Source organism: Paralichthys olivaceus, chromosome 22, assembly GCF_024713975.1.
Source record: "Paralichthys olivaceus isolate ysfri-2021 chromosome 22, ASM2471397v2, whole genome shotgun sequence".
Lineage (NCBI taxonomy): Eukaryota > Metazoa > Chordata > Actinopteri > Pleuronectiformes > Paralichthyidae > Paralichthys > Paralichthys olivaceus.
The window spans coordinates 9,687,522-9,705,457 of NC_091114.1; the positions used below are offsets into that span (position 1 = coordinate 9,687,522).

The 17,936-nt window shown below is 43.8% G+C and overlaps 1 protein-coding gene across 40 annotated transcripts in view; it reads right to left on the reverse strand.

The window, feature by feature from the left end:
• The window catches only part of LOC109634861 (protein tyrosine phosphatase receptor type D), a 335,897-nt gene that overhangs the window by 106,491 nt on the left and 211,470 nt on the right, over nucleotides 1-17,936 (reverse strand). For 4 of the 40 annotated variants that reach the window (XM_069518449.1, XM_069518459.1, XM_069518462.1 and 1 more), the window contains exon 1: nucleotides 17,198-17,758. The exons of 32 other annotated variants lie outside the window; for them this stretch is intronic. The gene's annotated coding sequence lies outside the window, so the exon portion shown is untranslated. Of the gene's footprint in view, nucleotides 1-17,197; nucleotides 17,760-17,936 lie in introns of those variants that run through there. 4 more of the 40 variants (XM_069518447.1, XM_069518458.1, XM_069518438.1 and 1 more) reach the window with 2 other exon arrangements.

Consider the following 17,936-nt stretch of genomic DNA (forward strand, 5'->3'; position numbering starts at 1 on the left):
GGAGGTCTTGTCATCCTGTAGGTTTTCATAGTCAAGCTAAAAAAAAATCCCTGAAGCATCCAGTTCAAGTGCTTGTACTCCACCTCACCACATTCTGACATGAATCACCGGATGTATGTTTTCATCATATTGCTGAATTCAGAGTTTATCAACTCTGGCAAAAGGCTGACGGAGATATTTTAAAGAAAATGTCCTTAGACTTTCACATTTTTATATGATTGCATTAACCACACTCTGCAGAAGTGGCTCCCAGTTAACTTAATCACTGTGACACCCATTTCTCATAAATATGCAAATACAATACAGACGTCTTCGGTACTTTGGGGTAAAAAACGACTTTGGGCAAAGACATGCTGGAGACTCTTGTTCAAATCTCACCTCATGCGAGGGACTCGGGAATTGAAGTTGCAGTGTTCCCACAGCAACATGTTTTGCCAAATACAGCATGCTTTGCTTGTCACAGTAAATTTAATCATATGAAATGGGAGCACTCTGTGCTGCTCTCATCACTGCCACTTTTTTGAGCCGTTTTATTTCCACTGTGGTTAGAATCGAATCAGACAGAGCAGACGCACAACAAAGACAGAAAATCATCCTTGTGATCTTAATGAAAATGATATTGTAAAAATAGCACAATGGAGGTCTGCTTATATAGCTTGAAATATAATTTTACACTCAGGTCCTTTGGGCCCCCCAAAGTCCACTGGCTCACTAGTAAAACAGTGCTCCACAGACTGAGAGGCGGCATGGGTTTGTGAGATCGTGGGGAAAAATAAAAGGGACGAGAGGCAGGAGAAGGGGATTTGTTGGGGTATTAAGGCATTGCATGCCTGCTGGCTTTTGCCTTATCCCACTGTACATTCCAGTGGTGCAGTGTGCAAAACTTTACGGTCCTCAGCCAACAGAAAATTGAAAGGCTCCGGTAGGCCATGTGCAACAAGTATCCTCCTTAAAGACGACCATCTCAATCCATTTTCTGTCAGCTGTCTCGTCTTTCCTTCGCATGTGTGCTCGTGTCCTCGCTGATCTACTTAATCTCTGACAGGTTTGTGGAGCTTGTGGACTAACAGCTGGGAAATCGGTGCCCCCTTCTGCCCCTGTTCGCCTCCCCCTCCTGCCACCCACTCTTTCCACCTCTCGCCACCCTACCAGGTCTGCCTACTGACGGCTAATAAAAGAAGCGGCCCTTGACTGGGAACAGCTGGGTTCCTGTGATCTAACTCGGCAAGCGGCTTGCAGGGACTTTTCCTCTGCAAGCCAAATAGTGAAACGCATAAGAATAGCAGAGGCGCGAGGACGACATACAGCACAAGAGAGGATTACGATGAAGGGGGAAAAAAGGGAGCGTAAAAAGGGAGAAAAGTGAGAGAACAGACACAGCAGCATGCACTGATAAGCCACAGGAAAGGGGCTCAGTGGCTGTCTTGTCCCTGGTTTTTCATGGCCTAACCAGCTAATCAATAGCACATAGAAACACTACTTCAGCTGGCTCACTGAGTGCCAACTCACAGTTTTTTCCCCCTCAACTGTGAGCAACAGCAGTATTTATTTTAATATACAGGAAGTGATGTATCCAGTGCAATGGCGAGTGTGCACCTACGCAGGGAAGTTGAAGGGATTGCAGTGTGAGCTGAGTATCATTGACATTAACAAGAGAGTTTACATAGCAGGGACTGCAGCGCTTCAAGAGTTTGACGAATAGAAGAGGTGCTTTTAAAAGAGGGAAATCATCAAAACGGATGGAAATAGTCGTCTCATTTATCATTAACTCTTAAAACAAACAAACACCAGAGCGCAGTGATTTCAAGAGGCTTTGAGGATTATTTTGGATAGAGAGCCCACTTTGATTTGAAATTAGTTTGCTCCTTCGGGACAGCTTTGATGCATCTTTTTGGAGCTGAGGAGCAGCTGGAATCGGATGAAGTCCCCGTCTTCTGTTGGCATTCCAATCCTGAGAGGGAGACGTGAGGGTGGCACCGCTAAAACAAAGACTTCAGACGGGGACGAGCTACGATGTGAGGGCGGCTTAAAATGAGGCAGACTTAAATAGCTGTGCATTTGACCCATCATGCCTGACCCCGACTCTCTTATCACACTGCTGTTCCATAGATATCTTTTCTAATTTTGTGTGTGTGTGTGTGTGTGTGTGTGTGGACAAGTACGTGTGCAGCGGGGAAGCTGGCGGGAATGAAAGACGACTCCAGATGCTCCCAGCTGGCTGTTGCCCAGTGAGGCTAATACACTCCTGCCTGCCTAATTAGAGCACACACTCACACACACACAGGCGCAGTCGACCCCTCCTCACCACTCATGTCCCACTGTTTCAATGGGTTTATGGTAGGAAGAACATATGCCCCCCCTCTGTTTTATACAGGACACACATGCAGACAGCTAAACAAACAACCAGGGGCTTAATTACCTCATAAGGGAGGCCAGGGGTGAGAGCTGCTGATGAGTCACAGTAGCATAATGTAAAAAATCTGTGCTACACAGGGAAAAGCAATGCAATGTAACCAATGTGATCACACAGTAGACTCAGAAGCGATAAGGATATGGAGTCTGTTCTGTGCAAATATGCAAAAAAAAAAACTCGGCTTGACAGAGAGGAGCATGGAATGATTAGCTTTTAATCTCGTCGCCCCCCGAATGTGTGTACAAAAAACGTGAACATATTTCTCTTGTCAGCCGTAACACAAATTTATTCAGGATGCCATGTGGACATATGTGTGTCGGGATGTGCTTGCCACGCTGACCCTTTCTTTAGGCTGTCAAACAGCAACACTGCGCTCCCGCAGCAGCAGCACGCCCTCACTACACATCATGTCAGACATTTCCTGCCAGCCTGTCAACGCGAGACTGTGTGTGGCAGCTTATCCCCCCCCTCACCACACTGCACCCCCCTTTCTTTTCTCTTTTGTCTTGTTGGTGCGAACACATAGCAGCAAGTTGTAGCAACTGATATCTGCTGGCAGAATTCAGTTTCAAGTTGAAGCACACATTTAAAAACCGCTAGTCCTGCTTTCTTTTATTTTACACTTGCAAAACTTTTCTGTTATCATGTGTCTGCAAGGCAGCATTTTAGACATGTTTCTACCATAATCAATACGAATTTGCTTATTAGACGAGACAGGATTACTATACAGCCACTGACTACATCTGCTCGATATTGCATTGAAATAAGGCATGCTGCTTGTCAATGTTTGAACATCAGTTTGCAAGTCATGTCTGACCACAAAGCAGGGTCTAAAAGGGTAAATGATAGCCTCAAAACAACACACACAAAACGGAGCCAAATGAGGACATAGATGTAGAGGGAGGGAGATTTTGGGCAGTGGAGTAAGAGAGAAAGAGATCCCAAGGTCAGTGTTGAGGGGTGTGGACAGATGTCAAAAGTGATAAACGTCAGCCTGACAAGCTCCAGCTTGGCTATCAGTTACTACTCTGAGCCTAAGGTCGGGCCAGTGCCAAGACAATGCCAACGCCTCTCTGTGACGATCAGTGCCTCCGGAGCTTGTGCAAAATGGCTGCCGCCATGCCAACGCATTATTACGAGTCAGTGGCTCTGCTTTTTTTTTTTTTCTCAAAGGAAGTGCCATCTGTGAGTGACAGCGGGGCCTCAGCCATTTATTTTGAATGCCGTAAACAAAGCTGCCATTTTAGCATTTTGAGGGTCTAGATGCTTGCATGTTACCACCGGCGAGGCTGTTTGTTGTCATGAGAGATATTGAGCGCAGTGTGATATATGTCCTCGCTGCGTCTCTATTTGTCTGGTTGAATCCATGCTCTGTTATAAGCATCACTCAGGCAGCACGACAAAATAAATCCTCATTTTCGCATTTGATAGCAGGTGAGACAACAATACAATACTCAGGATAGTGCTTGGTCTTGCTTTAAAGCATAACAGCCCATGAGAAGGGGGGGGCATTTGGGAAATGAATCCATATAGGGCCATTTACTACCATATTCTGTGGTCATTGACGATCTGTCAAACCATTTATTTCAGAGTCTGAAGAGTCAGTCTTTTTTTCCCAAAGAACTTTCTCTTCATCCAAAACAAATAATGAATAACTCACAAATCGATGCAGTGTGCTTTATTGAGCTCACATGCTTGACTTGAGTCTGGCACCTTGCCTAATTGTTTTTTATTTGCCAGATATCCACTTCTCTCCCTCCTTTGTTCTGCTTTGTATCAGGCTAAATAACAAAAAGCAAACATCTCTTATATATACAGTGTGTTTGACTTGAGCCATAGTAGGACGACTACATCCTTTTTGGGGGGACAGCAAAGCTCCTTTGGACCCTGCCAGCTCTATTGAATGACACATTTCCAGAGAGAAAGAAAAGAAAAACAAACCCAGTTTCATCAGTCAGATTTGAATATTGAATATATAGAAGCTCAGCAGTGTGAATCCAAAACATCCGGAGCCCTTGATCAGTGCCTCTTAATGGGCCTCGGGTTTCCCAATGGAAGCTTTGGCAACGCCACATCGACCCGGGTCACACCCTGCTGTTCTACTGAGTGGGGCTGAATAAAATCATTGCACACAGACTGCAAGCTCGCCAGAGTCGGGTCAACTGCTCTGACCTCCACCGGGAGGCCAGGCCCCTTTTTCCTGAAAAAAAATAAAAAAACACAACCAAAAAAGCGACTGTATCAGCAGGACGCCAACAGAATCACTGGACGAGAGGAAGTTTTGACTGACAGTCAAACTGGCGTTTTGTGCAGTATTTGACAGGGACGCATACCCAGCTCTTTGAGGAGGTCCGCTCTCAAAGAGGAAGACAAGGCCAATCAGCGAGCATGTGCTGCAGAGAGCATAAAAGATGTAAAGACGTTAACGATATATATGAAAACAAAATTAGAAAGGCAACTGCCTCAATCTACCTTACAGAAACATTATCTCTCCCAATTAAAAAAGAAATAGATATAGCAGTGAGGTAAGGACAGAGAGGGAGCTTCTTTCTTTTCCTGCCTTCCTCTCACCTAGGTGAAACTGGGGCATTCCTGTCTGTCTAAGCATGAGCAAACGACCACCAATCCTCGCTGACCCACTCAACTCCACAGTCAAAGGGTCCCTCCTGGGTCATGGCCCTCAGTGTCACATGCCAGTGGATGAGAAAGGGATATTGATTACCTATAAACTCATTAAGAACTAAGGGAAAGACTTCTACCAGCGCAGACACAACAATTTGTTACTGTCAAAACAAGAGCTTAGCTTAGTCAGATTGCTCAGTTTACTCTTTTGCCCTTTTGAACTCGACCATATGCCAAATCACTGATTGTAATATCTACTGCTGCTAAAGATATGAATACTGTAAATAAGACATTAAGAGAATGTGCATGATGTAATAGCACAAGGATAATTAAGTGACCATAATTTTTATAATGCAGAAATTCTTGTGGTTTCTTGCTTTGGGACACTAGCCATTATTTTAAGGAATTAGCAACTGATAACATATTCTGTATCTGCTTCACTTGGTTTTGTGCATCAGCTAATACCTGATGTTAGCTGGCAGCTGACCATATCTGTATACATGCTATATGAGCCTTCAAGGTTGTGAAATCTGGCACATGAAAATGAACACAGTATTTAGTGCCTATGTTTAAAGGACCTGTAAATTTGAATATTTTTGAAAACAATTATTGTCCCCTCATAGGTTTATAAAATCACACCAACTGTCCTCAACAAGATGATTTATATATTTCATAATGAATTTCAAATAGTATTTGCGACCAAAGATAGCCATTTTGTGTTTTCCGTTGAAGCACCAGTCCAGGAACCCTGTTTGCTGTATTTGTGATGCAGGGAATTAGAAACTTTCCCAGCATATCGATGATAAACTGCCAAGTCGTCGCCCTTTTGCACCCGCCATGACACCTCTACTCTTCAGGCCCTGGAAAGTATGTGCCTGAAGATCAAGATACCAACTGAGGGGGTAGACAACTACGGTTATCGCAGCTCTGCCATTAATAAGATTGCCCAGTGGCTTGTGTCCCGAGGTTTGCTGGTCTGTGTTATCGTGCTTCGCGACAATCTAAAATGAAACATCGCTGGAAATATGGCGCCACTGTGACAGGGGGTAAAAATGGGAAGAAATGTGATGGGCCACGGTGTCAGCGTGGTTAATCGAAAATAATGGCCGGCAATTTATAGTTGCCGTCCTGAACCAGCACTGGATGTACTGATGCAAGAGATCGAATTTTAATGTGTACAGTCCATCACTTTATACAGGCTACTGATGTTTAGGGCCCCAGCCGAACTGCACATGAATCTATGGACTGAGGTTATCATACAGCACTAATAAACTGGGTAACACTCTAAGAACAGCAGTGCATGTGTGTGTGTGTGAGACAGTCATCTGATTTCCACCTGCGGCCATTGTGATACATAAATGGTACAGGCAGAACAAAGAGGTAAACTCATGGGAGATGCAAATGAAGGCCACCTGCTGTGTTGTTGAGACCACAGGGAACTGAGACCCGTCGCTATTTATCCTCATTTGATAAGAGTCCATCTAATCTCACCTCTTCACTCGATCCTCTGAAATGAATCGTGGGGTGAAATAAAGAATTTGGAAATATGCAAATATTTTCTCTACCACAGTTGCATTGCTCTTGCAAATTTCTTGCAAACCGTCCAAACTTTAGTCAAGCAAATGAGCATCACGTGAGTCTAAGTGGATCATCGGGTCTAATTTGACATGACTGTGTGTCCCAAACTCAAAAACAGCTGAAAAACATTAAAATAAAAGTAAAATGCATAACCAAGTGTTTGTGGTAATTCTACCGGTAACTACCTGTTTATCTTCTTGACTGTACATACCAAACAATAATCCAAAGACGACTATATCCCGTTTTTTTCTCACATATTGCAAACAAAGCTCCACAAATCCATTTGTGCACTTCAGGGACAGAGGTGGTAATGACTACATGATTGACTGACCTGAATTGTCTCCTAATGACAGGGTTTTACCATGAAGAAAAAGTTTTTAAAAAGAGAGGGTTGATTGTACTTTCTGTTACCTGACTACGAGAGGCAATTAACCAAAACACGACAGAGCTTTAAAAGTGGCAGACGAATATTTGCTGGAAGGAAACTACAGAGTGGTAGCCCACAGTGTGAGCATGTGATCTGGTTTCTTTTGTGTGTTTTTTTTTACAGGAGGCAGCACAGCTTGACTAATCATGTGATGAATGTTATTCAAAATGCTTCTGATCAGCCAGTCTACATCGAAATACATAATTTATAGATCAGCTGTGACTCATGCTCCTCGTCGTTTGGTATTTTTTATTGAACTCACTCATTAAGCTCAGACTGTACTGTCGGTTCTCCTCGGCTCGGAGCACAAACACCCAAGTACCCTTCTATAAATCAGCTGCATACACCGGGTCGTTCTCTGCGCTTTATTCCTGACGTCAGAGCTTTTAATGAAGACAGCGTAGCTCACATTGCAGAGTTCTGCACAGCCAGTTTAAAGATTTTATTTCACTGCCTCCACAGCTTGCCTTATTTCACTATGGCTTAATGAGAGTCGTTTGGAATAATAGGCTTCCATTGAACGGAGGCATCTGCATCCACACAGATCTAAATGAGTGAGCTAATTTCCAAAGATAATCACCTCTCCTGCTGTGTTTTTATGCAGAGATGCTGTAGATTTTTAGCCTCGGATTTAATGAAGTCAAAAATTACCTCCAATCCTCCTGCTAAGGTCTATGGAAGCTGGATGTGTCATGAATATTTTTCTTTACATCGTAAAAAGTCAAGGTGTTACTAACACAAACGTGGCACTTTATGAAATGACTAATTGTTTATGATTTTAGAATAGGAATATTTGAAAATCTGAAACAGCACATTGCAATGTCCTATGAATAACAAAAAATAAAGTTTTTATTAGCACTTTATTACCTTTTTTATAGTTCTGATGAAAGTAGCTTCGGTCACAAGTGAACCAGTCAATCTCTCATTTAATGTCAATTAGCATCATTAAAATATGGTCAAATTTAGTAATGTAGCTGTGATTTTTTAATGTAGGAGAATGTCCTTTAGTTCTGCTCCTGTTGAGGATACTGGTATAAAAGGGCCAGTTGCCATCAGATCCATCAGCTCACCACATAATCATCCAAACTTTCTTCCTGCAAGGAAACCCTCGGCCTCACTGACCTGAAATATGTGTCGACCTGTGCTACAGAAATTGTGACCATCCCGAATGAAGTGCTTCACGCTGCTGTCGAGACATTAAAGCAACAATGAACGCTCACACGCTTCCAAGAGCAAACAACTGAGATTTCTTAGGATGTCTGGGTAATGACGTCCACTGGGACAGCACGCGAGGTCTCTTTTTCACTCGTCTCTTCTGTTCCCCCTCTTTCTTCCTTTCCGCTCTCTCTTGTCTAGTCCCAGTGTGTGTGTGTGAGTGTTGTCACCGATGACACAGAAGCTGTGGCGTCACGCAGTCACTGCAGATGGCAGATATTTAAAAAAAAAAGGGACAGGAAGGGAGGAATCGCTTACAAACAGTGTAGGCCATTTTGACAGAGAGAAACCCTGGCTTGTCAGAACAAATGGGAAAGGTCACAAACTGTGACAGTGTAGTTTTGTCCCATTCACTGAACTACAGTATCCTTTATTTAACTTCGTACTTTCAAGTCAAATAACTTGTCTTTTAAAAAAAATGTCATGCCCTTTTATTTCTTTAAAGGTTGCACTAGAGGCAGCCACAAGCAAGGCGGACTGAGCCGTTGATCACATTTGCTGGGTATTTACGCAGAAGGGCTGGAGACAAGCTGTCAGTAATTTGGCAACATTGTGAGTTCCCTTTCCCATGTGGCTCTCTTGGAGTGGTCGTTGCAAAAATGTATACAATATGAAAGAAACGGCAGCAGAGGTTAATTCCCTGGTGCCGTGTTATGAAGGCTGGCAGTCCAAGCGGCGGAGCAAGACAACAATATGGCTAGCAGCTATGGCGACAGCTTTGTGTTTAGCTTATCACAATAGACGGTCGGGAAGGTTTCCAAATAACGGCAGAGGGTGGGAAGATGGGAAAAATGAGCAGGAGGAAGGGAAGCATTGTAATGTGTTTTCATGGCTAACAAATGAACCTTTGTATACACTGTGACAGAAAGAGCCCGGTACTGTAAAACGCATGCACACACTCCTCTTGGACTGTCGCAGGAATGGCAATCAGCTACGGTTAAAAGGAAAATCCATTTGCAGTATTAAAAGCTCGAGGGGTAACGGGCAGCATCAACAGCTAAATTGTCATCCATCCAGTTTCCTTTATGACTTAATGTTTTTAAAATAAAACCTGCTCTAATTGACACCTTTTTCCTTGTCAAGACCCGAGGCAGGCCATCAAATATGGATGACCTTAAAGTTAATAAGCCATTTCACAGACTAAATCTCCATTTCACTTACAGTCAGCATGGTATGGCTTCTAGATTTTCTCCTAAGTTGTCTTCAATTTGTGCTTCTCAATTACTTTATAGATCTTTTCTCGTATTTAAATCCAAGGTCAGATGATGGTGGCAGCAGGTTAACCCACTCCAGTAATCTCTGTCAACACCTAGTCCCACTTGTCATGTGTGCCCCGTTTCCTCTCATCTCAATCGTCTTCAAAAAGCATATCTTTACATGTCCACACAGGTCCACAGTGTCGTCATCCTGTCTTAAACCTAACCTCATATTAACCTTTGCTCTTTAGAGACTCAATTGAAGGCTCGTCTGTTGCCTTACATCATGTAACCCAAGTAGCACGTTGTTAAACTTTCAAAGATTGGGGAAAAAAAAGAAGGCTGTTCTCAAACATTCCATTCCCACCTCCAAACTCTCCCTTTCTTAGTGTCAAACACTCACACGAGGCCTGATGGTGTCCTGTTACAGAGATAGGCTACTCAAACTCTCCTGGAATGTTTCTTTAGGGCAGATCGATGGGAGAACACATGCAAGGACAAGGTAGTGGTAGGTGAAGGATTAAGTGTGGCAGTTAGGGTTACACTGCCCGACACCTGACAAGGACTTCCTTGAATGGCACAAACCTTTGTATGAGAGGTCACAGGGATTATAGTTTACTGGAATGACTGATGGTGTTTTCCAAAATTCGTACCTGTTGGTGTGCCACTAAAAATACTTATATAATATTATTTGTAGGAGATAGTATTGTATGGCTCATTTCTCTTGAACGCTCATTAACGGCTCTCTCTTGAGTGAGTGATTCTATGTTGTTGTGACTCTCACCATTAAATTATCATGATGTGGCATGCGGGGGTCATGAATAAGTTGGTGACTTCATGGGGTTTGGTATTCGTAGTTTATTTACGCTATCTATAAATGTGAGCTATTTATGGCATTAAGCCATTCTGCACGAACTTCATTTAAGAGTAACCTAAGTCTGCAAAACAGCTCCGGCAAAAACTGCCTTTCTATGTTTAACTGTTGCTATCTCACCTCCCAGTCGATTTGCATATACATAGGACCAAATATAGATAAATAGGTTCACAGGCTGTAGAAGATGCTGCATACTGATGTCTCACCATGTAATTTTCTGATTTTGTGATTGATACGAGGCCAGTATGCTTCTCTAATGTCTGCATGCTCAACATAAATGACTTTGCGGAAATGCAGTTTAAAAAAAACTTCCTTAGCAGCCCCTGGTACCTTAAAAACTGGTATTATTCTATTAATACATCAGCGGGGTCATGTGTGCCTGAGTTTTGTAGCCTTGCTAAATATAAATAAGGCCCGTCTGTGCTCTGTTATCTATAACAGTGTGATGCAACTCCAAGAAACCCCTCTGAAATAGTTCCTAAAATATACATGAAAAGATAACGGAAAGATATACCCGTTCTTCTGTGTCGACTATTTGAAGACACAAGCCCAACCTTTGTCTGTCATCTAAAATATCACGAGGAAAGACATGAACGAAGGAAGAAGGGAAGAAACACTGAATGAACACGACAAAGAAAACTTGTGCATTGAATGGAGTTGTCATCTCTGCAAGCATCACCGAAGCACATCTCCATGAGCAACATATCTATTCTAGTATGATGAAAAAACAAAATACCACAAAGTTTCCTCTCAGGTCTTGGCAGGTTTGAAATAGGCAGGTCAAGGAAAAGCTGAAACTCGTACTAATGTCTCATATTCGCTCTTTTCTTTCCCACACAGAGCTCTGTATCCCCCCCGGGTAACATTTGCTTTGCAAAATGCATGCATGAAATTCTTGAGTCCAGCCTCCCCACAAGTCTAAATAATAGATTACCAACACAGCATCCAGCCCCGCGCTATAACTTCAGCCCCAACTGTCTGGCCTCATTAGTGAGGGAAGTGTAAAAGATAGCCAGCTGCTAGCCCAGGTGACGGCTCTCAGCTCTGGCCTTTGGCAGTAGTGGCCCACCCTAAAGAGAATATACGGCGTCTCTCTGTGCAATTCATCTTGTAATCCGTCTTAAAGCTGCTAAGCTTCTGTTGATGGTAACTGAATGGAGACCGAAGGCAGGGAAGATGGAGACAGAAGGAGAAGAAGGTGAAAGTTTCAAAAGTGAGCACCACACGGGAGGGAGAAAAGGAGCAAAATGTGGAAGATTCATCTGCGAGGAACGACAAAGGGAAAGACGGTTGGTTGGTTTGAGCTGTCTGGTCAGAACCAGAGGTGACCTAAGCCATTTTCATCCACTGATTGTCCCCTTTTCTCTCTCCTTCTGCCCCTCCCTCCATCTCTTTTCACTCTCTCTTCTATAGCTCTATCTCTCTCATCCTCTCTCTCCATGTCAGCTTCCAAATGGCAGTCATTATACCGGACATGAAAAGTCATTTTAGTTCCGCCTGGCTTCTTCAAAGCAGCTAGCTATAATTGCAGATTGAGTAGAGGGAGAATGCCGGGGTTACGCAGAATTTAAACATTGACTCCTAACCTTGTGGCGATGCAGGGATTTAAATCGGAGTTTAGAAAAGAGAAGGATGTATGGGGGATAATAAAGAACAAATATTTACACAATGTCAAAGCTGCTACCATCTTTCTGCTAAATTTCATACTTAGCTTGTGCAATATCCTTACGTTTAAAGATAGCTCTTTGGACATGTGAGTGCCAGACTCTGTGAGTGGACTGGAGGCACTGGATCCCATTCCAACACACGTCCCTTCAAGAGTAATGGCACAAATTAGGGAAACACTTCCAAATCATGAAAAATCCATCCACTATTTAATGCATTCCTCATTTGTGAAATTGCACTTTTTAATGGATTTTTTCCCTGTTTGCCAGTGCAACTGGACATCAAATCAATCACTCTTGTTTATAAGCATAATTTAAGAGAAGTTTTGTTTTACATTTATTTCATGCAAATGATTTTCTGCAGAGCTGCTGCAGCAACAGACACTTGTTTTGTCTATTCTTAGGGATAGTGCTATCGTAGTTCTACAGTCCACGTGTGTGTCTGCACCAACTTGGCATGTGTGCTTCCATAAGCGTTTGTGAGCTTGCGTGTGTTACAAATTCAGCCCCCGAAAGCTTTTACGGTCCCAGAGGGTCATATACGTGTCGCTCTTTCCCAGTTTATGAGCTAGCCACCAGTCTGAGCTGAGCACCCCTCCCTTGCACTTATCTCTTGCACCCTTCTATTTGGCACAGCAGGTAGCGTAATTGTTCTTGGAAAGAGCCCATCAACCAAACGCTCCATTTTTGACTTCTTGTCACAAAGACCTTTATCATAACACCCCATTTTTGCCCGACTCCAGGCTCTAGCCGCAGAGTGCCTCCAAACAAAAGTGTTTCAGCTACATCATTCTGTTTTGATGGAGTGGGGGTGTGTTAGAAAGGAGGTGGGTAAATAGGGAATATGGACTGGAAAATATACCTTCTGTAAAAGACCCCTCCGCTGTCCACTACCTCGCCCTCAACCCAGGAAACGCAGCCCCTACAAATTCTCCTGCGAGCAGAAACAAATTCTAAAACTGTCAAACTTTAATTGAAATTCCATCACTCGTGCGGCTGCTATTGTGGAATAATTTGATAATGCTGTGTGACATGAATGCACAGAGCCGCCCGCCACTTCGATTTCTTCCCCCAGCTTTTATTTCCTCATTCCGCTGGTTATTCAAATGAACCTCAGTGGATTCTGCTCTCAGCCTTTCCAAAAATTAAGATAAGAGAAAATGACACAATGGGAAGGGCATATAAAGAAATAATGTTTTGGGGTTGCAACAGAACGAAAATGAAGACTTCAAAATATCGCCAGGACACCTTTTGCTACTTCATAATTTTAAATAAATGTATAATACTTATGTTTCACGTGCAGTCTGTAGAGTTATTCTAATTGGTCCTAATTCTCTCAAATAGCACCAGGCTGTTAGTTGCTAGACGCTGGATGATCCAAAATGGAGGTCAAGGGCAGAATTCCAATCCTCTACCAGTGCCAGTGACCCCCAATCCAAATTCATACCAGCACAACCCCCCTCCCCCAATGTCTTCACAACTGGCTACAGGCGTTTGGCATCCATCATATCTACTGAAACCCAATATGCAAGCAAAAGACAGCTGCGGCAGAAAAGCAGTCCTTCCTTTTACTGAGACGTTGTGCTCCCCCCTGTACACAAAGCCCGGAGGCAGAGCTTTAAGGCGACGTGTTCTGCGTTGTACCCAATACAGAGTCATGTTGGAAGTGACATACGCTGTGTGTTCCAATTGGTAAATTACACTGGGGGTTATACATGAAGTGGAATCAGAAGGAAAGGATGGGGGAAGACGGGACTTATTTTCATGATGACAAACAAAGGGGAATATATGAAAGAGAGAAAACGAGTAAAAAAATGAGAGGATAAAAGTTAATGGGGAAACAAGAGGCTCAGCTACAGTCCTTTGCTCCCTCCACTGCCAGATAATATTTACGCCTCAGCTTTCTATCCTGACAGGGTGATGGACAGTAGAGGTGATTTTGCCTGGGCGTGAAAATAGGCTTCTTATTATTCCAACCCAGTGGCAACTTGAATATCAATAAAAACTGCTAGCGTTCCCCTATGTGTAAAACCAATGCCCCGTAGCGGTGGTTTTTATCAAGCAACCCACCCTTGACGCTAGTTATGCAGTACTAGAGGTTACCGGAGGAAATGCTTGCCAAGTAAATAAGTGAGTGAAGCGATTGAATAGAGGGGAAAAACACAGCGGGACCGGGGCCAAAGTGAACCAAGGGTAAAGTCATGATCACTTCATTATGCCGTGGTGCAGCTCAGTGTTGTGCGAAATCAAACTGCTCTCTCGTTTGTCACAATGCATCAAGCTGGCCACTGTGAAGTGGGTTTGTAGTTGTGCTGGAGGCCCCCGAAGCACAGGCGCACACGTCGGTCGAAACATGAGGAGGCTGAGCTGCAGGATGTACAAAATGTATACACACAAGCACATATGTTCATGGATAAAACACACGCACCTCGCTCCCCTCCTGTATGACCTCTACCCAGTCAAACTTCTCCTGCATCCGCCAGCCACCCATCCTGCCAGCTCGCCAGTCGGTGGGTAGTTATGGGCCATTGCTGGCACAAAATAAGCTAGAATACACCCACTGAATTACAGAGGGCAGGCAGTGAGGGGGGAGATTGCTAACAGACCTATTTGCACTCCATCTCCTCCAGTTCCAACACCACGGCGCCTGATAATTGTGGCCTCTATGTTTACGTATCCATTTTTGTAATGTAAGTGTTGATTTCTCATTCTGCACTCGTAATAGGGTCCCCGGCCTTGGAATTCCTGAAGTAGTGCTCACACACAGGGATAAGCACACAATGATAGAAAACAAACTTCTCTTTTTTTTTTCCTGCTCTTGAAAATAAACTCGTGATTCAGAGCTACTTGGTTGTGCCGCTACAATGGGACTGTGAGATGCAGGCACACTTGTTCGTAAGAGGGCTTGGCTTTGTGCCTAAGAGGGACTTGGATAAGGAAATCTTCAAAGCCTCCACAGTCCTTCATCAAGCCTCTGTTACATTAAATGCACTGCTGTCAATGAGCTTATATCTCTGAGCTTGACATTTGACCAGCTTGTGTTGCAGTGGCCAGATCAAAAACAAATCCCACAGGCAGGTAAATATGCATTGAAAAAGTAACACAAATAAAAAATAAAAAAAGGACATCTGAAAGACATTGTTGACTTCTCTCTAACATTCAGTCTCGGAAATACCCAGTTGTCGCTCCCAGACACTGTCAGAAATGAGGGAAATGATTTCAGAATGTGCTTCAGGCTCAGAAAGCTGGAGAAAAAGGTAGATTGGCAGGCACGCAAAAATGGCCTAACTCCCTTATAGGCACTTTCCAAGGCCTTATATCATTTTTCAATTTAATGGCTCGCATGCCTGTTTTTATCCTTTGCACAGCAACACATACACACACCCACAGGTAACTGACACACAAAAGCTTGACTTCTTTCTCCTTTCAAGTCCTGCACGCTAATACAGAATAACCTCTTCACGATTTGCATTAAGATTTTTCTCAAAAGCACTTTCTATTATTTTCGAGGATTTATCATAGCACAAGGTGAAGGATGAGGGTTTGAGAGAAGATGGCCGTGTCGATGCCGATTTTCCATGACTGAGACACTTTGCTCCCCTTCAACGACTTTGGATAGCAGTACTTAAATCGAGCACCACCTCGGTGCATATCCATTTTGTCTGCTCTTTTGAGTGCTGCTGTCGCAACAGCAAAATTGGAAATCGAATGTGTGGTGACAGCGTTAATTGTGCTGTGTCAAAATTGGGCAAGTGCTATTTGTTTGTGCCGAAAACTGTAAAACATGGAAGACAGTGGAGGTGCTGGGCTGTGCTCTCCTGGAGTGCTTACTGGCTATAAAGTGGGAATTGCTTGAGCAAACACACACATGCACGCTAAAGTGCGTGCTTACGTACACGCGCACACACGCGCACTTCCATTTCAAACACCTCTCCAGACTACTCCACTCGGGATACTCAACCAGTGCCTTTTCATTTTTCAATGCATAGTGAGAAAAATACTTTTTCAAAAGGCGACACATCCAAAAGTGCTCACATTGAAAGTGTCCTACTCCATAGTGCCTCCTAACATTAATTACAGTTTACACATTTTCATTTTCAACAAGCTGAAGGACACATTGTTTTATAGACTTATTTTAAAGTTGTAGTTTTTTTTTCTTCCAGTAAATGAGTGGGTATATGATGATAATCCTTCTCCATGGCTTGTAGCCCCTCTATCTACTGCATTCCCCTCACTGGCTGGAGAGAATGAGTCCCCTAGTGGCACAACTGGCACACTGAGCACAGGTGGTGCATGTGTGCGCCAATCCACTGGAAATAAAGGTTCACTTCCAGCTGATTGACAGTATATGCGTGACTGACAGAGTCTCTCTGTCTCTCTCTGCTTTGCCTCGCTTGATATTTTTGATGCCTAAATATGTGAGGACTTTAAAAAGCAACTTAAAACCCCGCGAAAATATAAACGTCTTGCTAAAAATAAGACGGGATGAGACGAGGGAGCTCTGGAGAGTTGCAGTTATGCACTTTGAAAAATTCCTCTCCATCGACTCGTTGGATTTAAAGGCTTCCACAACTCAAACAAAAAAGGATGATGTAGCCTGAGAGAACTGTGTTTACATGACAGTGCCACAGCTTAAACGGCATTAATAATATTTGTTTTTGACAGGCTACTGTCAACTGGAGTCTGTATATTTATAATTCTAGCAATACGATTATGTGGTGGTTATTTCTTGATAATTAAACAGCTTTGGCACCGGTCGCCTCTCCAAACCGTTGCGCCAAACACACACCGAGACCAAAAAAACCACACCACCTGCACATTCACCCATGTAGTTCATGTGCTGCTAATAATGTAAATAGAAATTAAGACAGTTAGTGAATGTGCTAACACCGTTTGTGGCGTTTTCTTACCCTGTAACGTGGCTCTGAACGCGCCGCTGTGCGTATTCACGGTTGCGCGCATTCATAATCCCAAACTGTGCCATTGAACAGTTCCTGCCACACGTATAAAAACTATCTGGTCCCAGGTCAGTTTATTATCTATGTGTGTTATGAGAACAACCCCAGTCCAGATGTGTTTAGCCGGGCATATGGTGTGTTGAAGCAACTTCACGAGGCTTTTTACGCACACCTGAAATCACTGCGGCAGCGACTCCAGTCCTCACTGTCACCACCTCCAAACTCACACAGGCTCGTCACACTCTCTTACCTTATCACCATGTTGCGGCCAGTTTGAAACTGAGCGTCTCCTTTTTTTTCTGAGGATAAATCGGGAGTTTGCTTGTATTTTGTTTTTGTTTTTTACATCCAGTAATGACGATCGAGTCCGAAATAAAACAACGCGGAGGAAAGAAATCCGTCTTCTTCTCCTTCTTCTTTCCCTCCCCAAGTGTCCGTGTTTATTTCGTCTCTTTCCGCGAGTTGTCCGTCGCCAATGCGTTCACGGTGATCGGGACCATGGCAGAAGGAAAACACACGCGTGGAGAGCGCGTACAATATATTCTCTGGTTGGAGTCTTGTCTGCGCTCAGCTCGTTAGATCTTCATTGGAATGAACGTGGCGAGACGGCGTTGGTGTTTGGGAGAGTGCGGTGTGGCTGGAGCGCACAGCCTCTCTCTCTCTCTCTCTCAGCTCTCTCTCCTTCTCTCACTCCATGTGTCTGTCTGTCTCTCTCTCCTCTCACTCCATGTGTTTGTCTCTCTCTCTCTCTCTTTCTCTATCTCTCTCCTCCTCCTCCTCTCACTCCGTGTGTGTCTCTCTCCCTCGCTGCGACCATGGCGCGCACTAAAACCCCTGGTGGAGAAAAAGACTGTAGAATGACAGTGGAGAGAGAGAGAGAGAGAGAGAGAGAGAGAGAGAGAGAGAGAGAGATAGAAGGGGGGGGGGGGGGGGGGGGGGGTTGTTGACGTCACTCAGCGAGGTCCCACTCTCCTGGATCAACTTTCCCC